At 43.8% G+C, this 13,356-nt stretch overlaps 1 protein-coding gene across 8 annotated transcripts in view; it reads left to right on the top strand.

The window, feature by feature from the left end:
• Positions 1-6,712: 6,712 nt before the first annotated feature.
• The window catches only part of PATJ (PATJ crumbs cell polarity complex component), a 331,197-nt gene continuing 324,553 nt past the window's right edge, over positions 6,713-13,356 (top strand). For 6 of the 8 annotated variants that reach the window (XM_074221287.1, XM_074221289.1, XM_074221288.1 and 3 more), the window contains exon 1: positions 6,713-6,802. The gene's annotated coding sequence lies outside the window, so the exon portion shown is untranslated. The other 2 variants (XM_074221285.1, XM_074221286.1) reach the window with 2 other exon arrangements.

Genomic DNA, 13,356 nt, shown 5'->3' with positions numbered 1-13,356 from the left:
TCCTGGCCACTTTGAAAATGTACATAATACCCACCCATCCTGATAGGATATGATAACAGCAAATTTATGGCTACCCCTTAAGGGGCAGGGTTTTTTCCTTCATATTTGCATTTTTCCCAGACTGTTCTCATCCTGAAGGTATCAAAGAGACCATCTTGGGGTTAAACTACCTGAGGGCAGAGCTTCCCATCATTTTGGTGAATTTCAGATTTGAAAAAACATGGAAGAATGGAAAGGAAAAGAAAAAGAGGTACACACACACACACACACACACACACACACACACACGTAGGCATCCCATTGTTCTGAACCTTGCAGAATGTAGATCCTTATTCCAGCCTCTTCTGACATTAGAAGGTAGACAGCAAAATATCCTAGGGGACTTGGGACAAGAGGGGGAAGAAAACTGGTAGGGAGGAATGCAAGAGGCAGTGAATTGCTTGGTGTGTGGAAGCTGATTCCTCAAGAACTGCAAATGACATGCTTTTCATTCCATAACCTAGAGTTTTTAAGCAGCCGGTCATACTTACTAGCTGTGTGACCTTAGGTAATCCTGAGTGCCTTGCAACCAGGGCCATCTCCAGTCATCCTGATTCATATCTGACCTCTGGATCCAGATGACTGGAGAAGAAAGTGAGGCTGGTGACTCAGCACAGTCCCCCTCACTCAAATCCAACGTGTTTGTCATGGCTTCACCTTCCTAATGTCAGAGTTATCTTTCAGAACAAAGGACAAACATCATCATCATCATCATCATTATCATCATCATCATCATCATCTTATGAAAGGAGAGCCAGGGCTGCAGTGCATCTTTCTTAGGAAGCCCTCATCTCCCCTCCTGCCATGGTGAAAGAAAGCAGAGTTGATTTAAATGATATTGAAGGCTACTGATCCTGTGAAAAGAATCCTGTCTTTGGAATTAGGGGATCTGGGTTCAAAATTCTATCCTCATTCCCTATGACCTGTGTGACAATGGGTGAATAACTTAACCTTTCTGGCTCTCCATTTCCTCATCTATAAGATGAGTACTTCTAAGATCCCTTGTAACTCTAGAGTTATGATCTTTTAAAAAAATTTTTATTTATTTATTTTTTGTTTTGAGGTTTGTTTGATTTTGAGGCAATGGGGCTTAAGTGAGTCGCCCAAGATCACACAGCTAATAAGTATCAAGAGTCTAAGGCCAATTTGAACTCAGATCCTCTTGTCTCCAGGGTTGGTGATCTATCCACTGCACTATTTAGCTGCTCCTAGAGTAATGATTTTAATACCCAGTGAGTGTCCTGGTATTGGCTCCCCTTATCTCTATATCTATGGACAAGTCACTGACCCTCTCTGGGATTCCGTTTCTAGCTCTTTAAAAATAAGAAGTTTGAACCAGATGTTTTCTGAAGTCCCCTTCTAACTCTTGTTCTCAGGGTCTTCATGGGAGAAATTAATTAAACAATCATTTATTAATCTCTAGGGGTCCTTCTAGGGTGAAAGCTTACTATGACCAAGTGAAAACCCTACTAGCCTTCAAAGATCTTACATGCTGCTTGAGCTAGATTATATAACCTATACATAATTAGGTATATCAAACTATAAATATAGACAAAGCAATTTTGTATTGGTTGGGAGAAAAGAGCACTTGTAACCATGGAGATCAAAAAGCTCTTTCATTTAAACATTTTAATTATATATTATATAAATATATATATGTATATATATATACATATATATGTATATATATATATATATATATGGTTTGTGTGGGTGGGTGGGGAGAGATTGTGATTAAGAAAGACTGAGCTTCTTTTATAACCTTATAAGACCAAGACTCTCCCCATACTACATCACAATCATCCACCCTGACACTCACCATCAGAGTACACTAAAAGTTCCATGCTGATTATTCCTAAATCCAAAATTTTAGTCTAGCATTCTCACTAAGCTCTAGTCATTTCCATTTAGATATCTCATGGTCACTGTCAAATTTCTTGGATATATCAGGAGATCAGGCATCTCCTGGTTAGTAGATTTCTTCTAGAGGGGCTGATCATAACCCATCCAGGCCTTCTCATGCCATGGAATTTCATTACACATCCTCCAAAAATTTCCAACCCTGACTACCCAACATGCTTTTCTTCTTTCCAGGGTGTTCTAGGCTTGGGGGGGGGGGTCTATAAATTTAGGTTTTTCTAATTTTCATAATTATACTTCAATAGAATTTGGGGGTTTTTTTTTGGTTCCTAAGTATTTATTTTTTATATTTACAAACATGATTCTGAGATGGGATTCACAGCCTTTACCACATTGACTGCCCAAGGAGTCCAGGACACAACAAAAGCGAAAAACCCCCAAAGTAGCTCTCTCTCTTGACAATGAATGAGTACCAAAGGAACATGAGGTTTTCTGTAGAATATCTGTCTCTCTTTACACTTGTTTGGACCCAGTCCTATTTCCATTTTATGTTTCCTTGATGGTTTCCTTTAGACTACTTCTGTGGAATTTTTTTTTTCATTGGGAAATAGACTGGTACAAGGGAAAAAGTTCAAGATACAGAATGAGACATGGCCAGTGTGAGATTTGTTTTATTCGGCTATGCTTTACTATATGCAGCTAGGTAATGCAGTGGTTTGAGTATTGTCATGGAGTCAGGAAGACTGATTTCAATCAGGATTTCTCATCTTTAAAGAGATTTCCTGAGGGGAGAAACCAGAAGGCCACAAGAGGTCCCTTGCTAGGGTATGGGGGGGACTTTATTTTTTTTAAATACTTTTTTCTTTGTTTTTGTAAGGCAATGGGGTTAAGGGACTTGCTTAAGGTCACACAGCTAGGTATTAAGTGTCTGAGTAAGGATTTGAGCTCAGGACCTCCTGACTCCAATGTTTTATCCACTGCACCACCTAGCTGCCCCCAGGGACTTCATTTTGACATTGAGTCAGGAATGGAGAAATGGTGACCTTTTTTCTCCTGACAGTTACAAGCAAAAGAAGGAGGCAGAGGGGCTAGCCATATGGAAATGGATATGGGTGAGCTGGAGCCAGCTTGAACCCCCTAAGAGAAGCTTGGACTGAAATGCCAATGAGATTCCCCCTCCCAGATCCATCCCACAGTTCCTTTGATTTATCACATTCTTCTCTGGATCATCTTGTAGTGAAGCCCATAGCATTTTTCCTATATGATCTCACTTCCTGTTTTGCTTCCCACTGATGAGATAAGGTGTGTGTGGAAGAGTGGGGTGAAGTAAAGACATCCATCCCCACTAAGTGACAGTCATTGCAGCTGCCATTTGAGAGCCTTTTCCCCTTTTATAGCTCATTTTTGTTATGATATACATGAAACTGCTGTTAAACTATTTACTATGAATCTGTCTATGAACATGCTGCTGTTCAAGATTGAGAGAGAGGGGAAGTTCACCTGAAGGAAGAATGGCTTTTTTTCCTCCAGGAAAATGGAATGGAGGCACAAGGAGCCAATTATAGTGTCTGAAATTATAGCGGTACTCAGCTTATCACCTAACCTACTTTAAAACAACAAAAACAACCTCACTGAGGTGAAAGTCCTTCCCAAACCCCAAGTCCCTGCATCTTGGCGGCCAGAGTCAAGTCATGGAGACTCCTTTTCCCTCTCCCCTTTCCCCCTCTATTCTTTGTTGTTTTTCTCCCTCCTTTCTCACCCCCAGTTTAGGGAGACAGTTATCTTTCTAGCATTATCCACTTAGATCCATTCCCTTCTCCCTTTCCCTTCCTCCCGAGCCTTCTGCCCCCCCATCTTTTCCTTGCCCCCTTCCTCTCTTCTTCCCTCCAACCTCTCTCGCCAATATACACTACACGAAATGAATCCATAATAAGTGGAAGAAGGAGCTAGTCGCATCCACTTTGGCATGACAGGTTGGTCACCTCTCCTTGTCTATAGATAGATATAAAGGAATATGGGGGTGGGGGACTAAGAGCTGTGAGCAATTAGCATTGCCAGTCAAACAGCACTGGCCCTGAAGTCAGGAGGACCCGGGTGCAAATGTGACCTCAGACACTTATAACTGTGTGAACTTGGGCAAGTCACTTATCCCCAGTGTCTCAACTCCAGGGCTACGTCCAGTCATCCTGATTCCTGCTGGGAGGAGAAAGTGAAGCTGGCGACTTAGCATTGCATTCCCTCACTCCAGTGATTATGCTTGTCATGGCATCACCACCTTGATAGCATGGTCTTCTTTGAAAAATGAAGGACTCAAGCCCATTGCCTTGCAAAAAAAATTTTTAAAAAAAGGAAAAAAGAAAACTGAAGGACAAACATTATAAGTGCTTATTAGTTCCAGGCATGTTGTTGTGTCAGGTAGGCAGGTGGTACAGTGGGGAGAACAGCGACTCAGAGTGAGGCTTCTTTAGTGATTGACACTGGTTTGACCCATTCCAGTGGATTTCACTTGGTTGTCTCCCAGTTAATTTGTTGTCCTGCCATCTCCACAGTCATCCATAATGTCTCTTCCACCCTTGATGATGTTCCCTTCTGTCCCTTGCTTCTTTGCTCCCTTATTCCCTAATGCACAATGGATGTGAAATCCAATAATCTGGGTTCAAATCTCAGTTCTGCCACTTAAAAATTGGGAAATGTATTTGACTTCTCTAGGTCTTAGTTCCTCTCCTGTAAAATGAGAAGGTTGAACAAGCTGCCTCTGAGATCTCTTCTAAGCTTGTAATCTATTCAAATCTACTCAAATTATAGCAGGGGCATTTTATTTTCCTTTTTCTGGGTGATCATTTTCTCACATGTTAAAAAGAAGGTTGAGATAGGATTATTTTCCAGCTCTCTATCCTCTAATCTTCATGCCTTTCCTATTTCAGTTTCTCCCTCCCTCCCTCCCTTCCTCCATCCCTTCCTCCATCCCTTCCTTCCTTCCTTCCTTCCTTCCTTCCTTCCTTCCTTCCTTCTTCCTTCCTTCCTCTCTCCCTCCCTTCCTTCCAGAGAGAAGCTGACAATGCATTAATCTGTCTGCTTTTTTCCCTCTTCCTGGTAGGGCCATCTGCCTTGCTCACAGCCACTAGGCCATCTGTTTCTTCTTCTGTTTGTCTGACTGTCTTTTCCTATACCTCCTCATCTTTCCAGGTTTTCAGTCTGTTTTCCAAAAAGGAGAATGTGTTACAGGAAGCCAAGTAAGCTTGAGGCCTGGGATCACAATGAGTTTTTTTTTTTACAAGGAAATGTGGTTAAGTGACTTGCCCAAGATCACATAGCTAGGTAATTAAGTGTCTGAGGCTACATTTGAACTCAGGTCCTCCTGACTCCAGGGCTGGTGCTCTCTCCATTGCACCACCTAGCTGCCCTCTCACAATGAGTTTCTACACTCATTGTGTCCTTCTATGAGCCTTAGTTTCCTGATTTGTATAACAAGAAGATTCATAACCTGTTAGTTCTGAAGAAGCTCATAAGTTACCTAGTCCACTCTCCTCATTTAACAGAGAAGTAAACTAAGGGATATACTGGGCCTGCAGTCAGAAAGACCTGAGTTCAAATGTGACCTCAGATACTTCTTAGTTGGGTGACCCTGGGCAAGTCACTTCACCCTGTTTGCCTCACTTTCCTTACCTAGGGAAGGAAATGGCAAACCACTCCAGTTTCTTTGCCAAGAAAACCCCAGATGGGGACACGACAACCACAACCACAAAAGCGCTTTGAGGTTTGCTCTCAATTGTTTATGAGCTGGCTATAACTATGAAGAGTGTGCCCCCTCTCTCCCAGTCCCTGAAGTCACTCTCTGGTTTCTTAGTATCCTGTATTTAAGGGATACACTGGGCTTAGAAAGACCCGAGTTGCAATGTGACCTCAGATACCTCTTCGCTGGGTGACCCTGGGCAAGTCATTTCACCCTGTTTGCCTCACTTTCCTCATCTAAGTCCTCTTATCTCTCCAACCAACAGGAAGAGGCATCTAGTTAATCGAGATGAAAGTCCTTCCCAAATCCCAAACCCCAAATTCCTGCATCTTGGCGGCCAGAGTCAAGTCATGGAGACTCCTTTTCCCTCTCCCCTTTCCCCCTCTATTCTCCCTCCTTTCTCACCCCCAGTTCAGGGGACAGTTAGCTTTCTAGCATTATCCCCTTAGATGCATTCCCTTCTCCCTGTGCCCCCCCATGTTTTCCTCGCTTCCCCCCTCCAACCTCTCTTGCACCCTTTATTAAACAGCCACTAGGTGCAAGTTGTTAGGAAAATAGAGACCAAAAGGATAAAGAAATAAAGAAAACGAAGCTGTTAGGGACACGAAGATAGAGTAAGTGGGGGCAAGTTCGCTTCTCTAGAGCTTTCCTTCTCCTGGATGAGAACTTCCAGCTGGGCCTGGGCTCAGCCACACCCTAAGCCCCCCCCTCGCCATTTCAGCCCGCTGATACACAGTTGAGAGCAGACCTCAGAGTGCTGTTGTGCTTGGTGGGCCCCCATTTGGCGGTTCCTTGGCATTTGCCATTGCCTTCCCTGGATGAGGAAAGTGCAGTGACTTGCCCAGGGTCACCCAGCTAGGGGGAAGCTGAGGTCGCGTTTGAACTCCAGGAGGGTGTGTCAGGATCCCGCAGCAGAGGGATTTGGGGGCGGGGCGGGGGCGCGGCCAGGGCACACCCCGCCTCCAGTCTGGCGGGATCCCCGCCCCCGGGCCCTGGGTGGGGAGGGGGTCGGGGGGCAGGGCCTCCAGGTGAGTGCGCTCCGCCTCCCGCCTCCCTGTGTCTCACTTCCGCCCAGGTGAGGGGAGGGGGCGCTCTGGCGCCCGGAGCCCCACCTCTCCCGGGCCCGGAGCCGGCGGCCGCCTCCCGCACCCACTCCTCGGACCCGGGCAGGTATGGAAAGGCTGGGGGGCGGGGGGGGGCGGCTCCCTGCTCCGCCGATCGCCCCCCGCCACTCCCCCGAACCCAGGGCCCCCAACTCCCAGCCCAGCTCCCGGGGCCAGTCCCTTTAAATCCCTACGTCAGCACCTCCCCGCCCCCCCAGCCCTGCCTCCGCTCCCGGCTGGGGGGGGGCTGCTCGCCTCGGCTCCGATTTGATGGAGGCCAGGAAGTCGGAGGGAGACGGAAGGAAGGGGGGCGGAGGGGGAGGGGGAGGCCGCCCGAGCCCCCTCACGTCTGTCCAGGAGTGGGGGAACCCGCAGCTGCCGGGGAGATGGCCAGCCGGGAGGCCGCGGAGCCCCAGCCCTGGCTTTGACAGAGGGGGAAACTGAGGCCCTCAGAGGGGCCCATTTTCTTCTCCACCCGTTGGGGACCACGCAGGCTCCCTCTGTCCCCTCGTCCCCCCTATGGGTTGGCCCTGGGCCCCGGCCTGCTTCTCGGCAGCGGCCCCGTTCCTGCACGGATGGCCAGGATTCAGCCAGCTCCTCCCGGCCGGCCGCGGCCCTGGAAGGGCAGACGTGGACTTTGGACTGGCAGCCAGCTAATGTTCAGAGGAAGGCCCGGCAGGGAGAGGAGCCGGGCCTTGCCAGGCGCAGGGAAAGAGATGAGGGGGCCCATGCAGTCAGAGCCTCCAGGGACCCAAGGCGCTCCTTAAACGGGCCACCGGATGGAGCCCAGCTCCAGTGCAGACCCAGAACACATCAGCGCTATGACCCAGAGCAAGTCACTTGACCTCGGTTTGCTTCAGTGTTCTTGTCTGTAAAATGGGGCCAATAGTCCCAGCCCCGGGATGAGCAAAGCTGAAAGCGCTCTCTAGAAGCTCAGCGCTTCCAGCGCCTAGAAAACTATCTTGGCTTAGCATTCTGATGCTTACTCTTGGGCGAATTCCCTCCTTTTGCCAGGGACTCAGTTCTACAGTCAATCACTGAATACTTGCTCTGGGACTGGAACTGGACGAAACACCAGCTTTGTATCCTGTAGGTGCCAAATGAGTGGGACGGCCATTAAGTGGCATAGGGGTAAGGGAGCACACGGCAGGGTCTCACCTGCCCTGGAGCAGTGGCGGGGGCTCAGGAGTCAGAGGACTTGGGCTCAGATGTTGCCAAGGATACCTTCTAGCATTGCTAACTTGATTTAGTTACCCCTTCTCAGGGCTTCAGTTGGCCTGAATGAGAGTAGGGTGGATTCAATGGCTTCCAAAGTCTGGACTAGCCTCTCAGGTTCTGCTTTCAGACCCTGGACAGAGAGCTGGATTGTAATTCAGTGGAACTGAGTTGGAATCTGGCTTCTGATACTCCCTAGGGGACCTGGGTGAACTCAGACCCTCTTTGGGCTCTACTTCTTCATCCTGGAAATGTAGACATGGTATTGGTTGACCCCTCTGGTCCTTTCAGCTCCAAGTCTTTGGTCTTCACTCCTGAAACATCTCTTCTCTTTCTGCAGTTACTCTTTGGATACTTCTGTATGTGTGTCTACATAATCATCTATATCTACAGACATATCTACAGACATATTATACATATTGTTTATACATTAGCTATCTCTATCTATACATACACATGCACAGAAATGGTTCTATCCGGCCTCCTCCTAATAATATACATAGTATAAATATTATATATATATTATCTATGTCTGTCTGTCTATCTATTGATCCATCTATCAACCTTCCATCTATCTCTACATCTATATATACACATATGCATAGAAATGGTTCTATCTGGCCTCCTCCTAATAATTATATACCTTATCTATCATCTATTTATCTATCTATCCAGTCTTCTATCTCTCCATCTATCTGTCATTCTATCTCTATATATTTATATCTATACATATGCATAGAGATAGTTCTATACAGCCTCCACCTAATAATATACATAGTATACATATTTTATATACATTATGTATCTATATCTATACACACACACATGCATAGAAATGGTTCTCCAACTACCCCCTATCTTGCTGTCCCCAGAAAGCCAGTTTCTAGAGGATTGCACTATGCCTATCACATAAAAATAAAAATGGATTGTGTGTGTATTCTTGAGTATTTGCAAGGTACCTCACTTGATCCCTACCCATCTCTATGAAGTGGATTCTTTTACAGATGAGGAAACTGAGTCCCAATAACTGACTTTTCTACTAATTGTCTGAGGCAGAATTTGTAGAAAGTAAAGTAATTTGTAAAAAAGTCAAGCTTTTTATCCTCTCTCTGCCTTTCATGGTAGGCATCTAGTGAAAATTTGCAGAACTGAAATGAGGGAATGATCCCAGGGGGTCATAAAATCCTAGATTTGTAGCTGGAAGGGAACTCATGGTCTGTGCACTCCTAAAAACTCATTTTACAGATGATGACACTGAGACCACATGGAATAAGGGGCAGACCTGGACCCTAAACATAAAGTTCATTATTCCAAGTTCTCCCCCTTGGTACTTGCTAAAACAAATCTAGCATCCCCATATTATATTCTGTATCCTGGGTTCCACATTCACACCTCATTCTCTTATCTCTTCCTTAACATTTTTAGGGAGGAGCTGTCAAAGACAGAAAAAGGCCTGTGGGCCCTCTCCCACACCCAGACTTTTCTTATTCTTTACCTGCCTTTGGGGAATTTTTCTCTTTTGTTGCCAAATAAATCCATTTATAGCTCCTTTGGTGGTGGGCTGAAGATTGAATGGTATTAAAATCATGGAGTTAGAACTGAATAGTCTTGGAGCCCAACCTGCTCATTTTACCAAAGGAGGAAACTGAGGCCCAGAGGCATACAGAGCATATGGATAACTTTGATTTTTTTTCTGGAAACTACCTTTAACTATATCAACTGGGGATTGGCTTTTATTTTTATAAATTTGGCTCCATTCCCTCTATATTTGAGAAATTAGACTTTTATCATAGAAACTTACTGTAAAAAAATTTCCTCAGTTTCCTATTTTTCTTCTATTTTTGACTGCATTCATTTTTAAATTTTATGTAATCAAAATTATCCGTTTTACTTCCTGTGATTCTCTCTATCTGTTTGGTCATAGATCTGAACAGGTACTTTCCCCATGCTCCCTCAATTTACTTTTGTTATCACCTTTTATGTCTAAATTATTTATCCATTTAGACATGTTGGTATACTATATATAAAATATGTATCTGCCAAATTGCTTTCCACTTTTCCCAGCACTTTTTGTCAGATGCTGGATTCTTACCTCAAACACTACATTACTCTTGTGTATTGTATACCTAATCTATTCCACCACTCTATTTCTTAGCCAATTCCAGATTGTTTTTATAATTACTGTTTTTCATTATAGTTTGAAATCTGGAATTATTAGGCTGCTTGCCTTATCATTTAAAAATTTTATTCCCTCAATATTTTTTACCTTTTGTTCTTCCAGATGAATTTGAATTTTGTTCCTATTTTTCCCTAGCTCTGTAAAATAATCCTTTGGTAGCCTGATTGATGTGCATAAGTAAATTAATTTTAATTAATTACTGATTAAGTCAATTAACTTAGGCAGAATTGTCATTTTTTTAATATTGGCTCAGTCTACTCATGAGCAATTAAAATTTCTCCAGTTGTTTAGACCAGTCTTTATTTGTGTGAAAAGTGTTTTGTAATTGTGTTCTTGAAATCCCTGAGTTTGTCTTAGCAGGAAGACTCAAGTATTTTATATTATCTGCAATTATTATTATTTTTTTTTTTGCAAGACAATGGGGTTAAGTGGCTTGCCCAAGGCCACACAGCAAGGTAATTATTAAGTGTCTGAGGTCAGATTTGAACTCAGGTACTCCTGACTCCAGGGCCGGTGCTTTATCCACTGCGCCACCTAGCCACCCCTATCTGCAACTATTTTTATCTCTGCCTGCTGGGTTTTGTTGGTAATCTATAGAAATACTGATGATTTATGAAAATTTTATATCCTCCAACTTTGTTTAAGTTGTTCATTGTTTCTACTAGTTTTTTTAGTTAGTTCTCTAGGGTTTTCTAAGGATTCTGTCCTATCTACAAAGAGTGACAGTTTTGTTTCTTCGCTGCCTAGATTTATTACTTCAATTTCTTTTTTTTGTCTTACTGCTAGAGATAGCATTTCTAGTCCAATATTGAAGTTAAGTGATAATAATGCACATTCCTGCTTCCCTCCTGATCTTATTGGGAAGGCTTCAAGTTTTTCCCCACTGCAGATACTACTTGCTCTTGGTTTAGAAACATACTACATCATCTGAAGACTGTCACTTTACTGATTCCTGTGCTTTTTAGGAGGCTCTTGTATTTCTTCAAAGGCTTTTTCTACCTCTACTGGTATAATATGGTTTTGGTTTTTGTTATTGATATAGTCAATTATGCTGAAAGTATTCTATTTCTTCTCTTAATCAGGGAAGTTTCACCATCTGATTCTAAATTAATGCTAAGGCAGCCAGATGTTGCAATGGATTGAGTACTGGACTGGGCTTTGGGAAACCTGAATTCAAATCTAGCCTCAGGCACTGACTTGCCACATGACCTTGGGCAAGTTTCTTCACAAGGTTTAACAGAACCTACCTCCCAGGGTTCTTGTGAGGACCAGAAGATCAGATAGTTATAAGGTGGCAAGGTGCCTGGCATATGTAGGAGCTATACAAATGCTTATCCCTTCCTCCCTTATTTAGTTTTTAGCCTCTCTCTTTACCACTATGCTCCAATCTTAGTTGCCTGGGGACACTGAGAAACAAATGAGCCTCTCTGGTCTTATGGTGATGTGTGTCTAAGAGGAGATTAGGGGCATTTAGATGGTGCTATAGTGGAGTCAGGAGGACTGAGTTCAAATGTGACCTCAGACTTTTGCTAGCCATGTGACCTTGGGCAAGTCACTTATCACCCCATTTGCCTCCAAATAAACAAAACAAATCCTGACTTCCAAAGCCCATGATGAACCTATTATGTACTAAGGATACACAAAAGTAAGGCAGAAAAATCCAATTTTACTCCCAGGGAGCTCACAGTCTAATGAAGGTGACTACAGACAAACAACTTTGTTCAAACAAGGTGTAAACAGGATAAATGGGGAGAGAATTTCAAAGGGAAGATTGGGAAAGGCCTCTCCAGATTCGCCCCAGCCTTTCTTCACTGCTAATGATTATTAGGTGCAGGCTGGGCTGGGCTGCTGGTAATTTGTTCCCTCTGGTGCCTTATCATTGGGATTTGTTTATAGCTTTCTCTGGGTCTGGAATGTTTCCTCCTCTTACCAGTCCAGAGTCTTCTCTTCCCTCAGGGCTCACTTCCGAGGCCACCTCCTCCAGGAATCCTTCCCTGGCCCTCCCACCTAACCTTGAAGAGTCCCCAGACCCTTCCAAGCCACCATCTTATTCAAGGTTTTAGGACCACAGATTTAGAGGTGAAAGGAATCTTAAAGCATAATCTAGTCCAACCCCCTTGTTTTACATATAACACCTATAAAAGTGTTCCTTCTCTCTTAAAAATGGTCCTAGAGTGATTTCTGTTAATCACATTTTACTCATTTCCTGCTTAATTTCTTTGGAAGTCATTGATTTAGACAGAAGAGGCCATTAAGTTCAACCTCCTCATTTTATAGGAGGAAGTTGAGACACATAGAAGGGAAGAGACTTGTTTAGTTAGGTAGTGTCTGAAGTGGGATTTAGGGCACTACTAGGTGGTGCAGTGGATGGAGCACTGACCCTGGAGTCAGGAGGACCTGAATTCAAATTTGGGCTCAGACACTTAGTGATTACCTAGCTGTGTGGCCTTGGGCAAGCCACTGAACCCCATTTGCCTTGCAAAATCCTAAAATAAACAAACAAATAAATAAAGTGGAGTTGAATTCAGGTTTTCTGACTCCCACATCCAGAGCTTTGTCCACTACTATCTGCTACCTTTTTTGAATCCTACTCACATTTTCTTCTTAGAGTGTAAACTTCTTAAAGACTAAGACCATCATTTTCCATCTTTGAATTTGTAGGGTCTTATATGGCATTGCAAACACAGTAGGTGCTTACTAAATGTTTAGTGAATTGGTCCAAACGTTGAAGAGAACTGGGCCAAGGATAGAAATGTGGCATCTTTTTATATGGTTCCATCTTATAACTGCAAGATTTTGCTGTTGTTGAGTCTTTACAGTCTTGTCCAAATCTTCATGACCCTATTTGGGGATTTCTTGATGGAGATACTGGAGTACTTTGCCATTTTCTTCCTAGCTCATTTTACAGATGAGGAAACTGAGGAAAACAGGTTTGAGTGATATTAGGATCACACAGATAGAAAGTGTCTGAGGCTGTGTTTGATTTCAGCTCTTCCTGAATCTATGCTTGGCAGTTTGTCCATTGTGCCTTAGTGAAAGATGCTTCACTCTAATTTTCAGATCTTTTACCTCTATATCTTCAAACCTGGTGAAAATGAAGTAATTAGGACCCAGATTCTGTCTAACCTCCATCCCAAGCTGATGTTCTAGATTCTGAGAGACCTAATGACTTCCTCTAGAGCTTGCAGGGCAGGGAGGCCATATTGAGTATTCTCTAATGACATAAA

The sequence above is a fragment of the Macrotis lagotis genome, chromosome 2, assembly GCF_037893015.1.
Source record: "Macrotis lagotis isolate mMagLag1 chromosome 2, bilby.v1.9.chrom.fasta, whole genome shotgun sequence".
Taxonomy (NCBI): Eukaryota; Metazoa; Chordata; class Mammalia; order Peramelemorphia; family Peramelidae; genus Macrotis; species Macrotis lagotis.
Note: the sequence above shows the minus strand (reverse complement) of the source record. Positions and strands in the feature narration are given on the sequence as shown.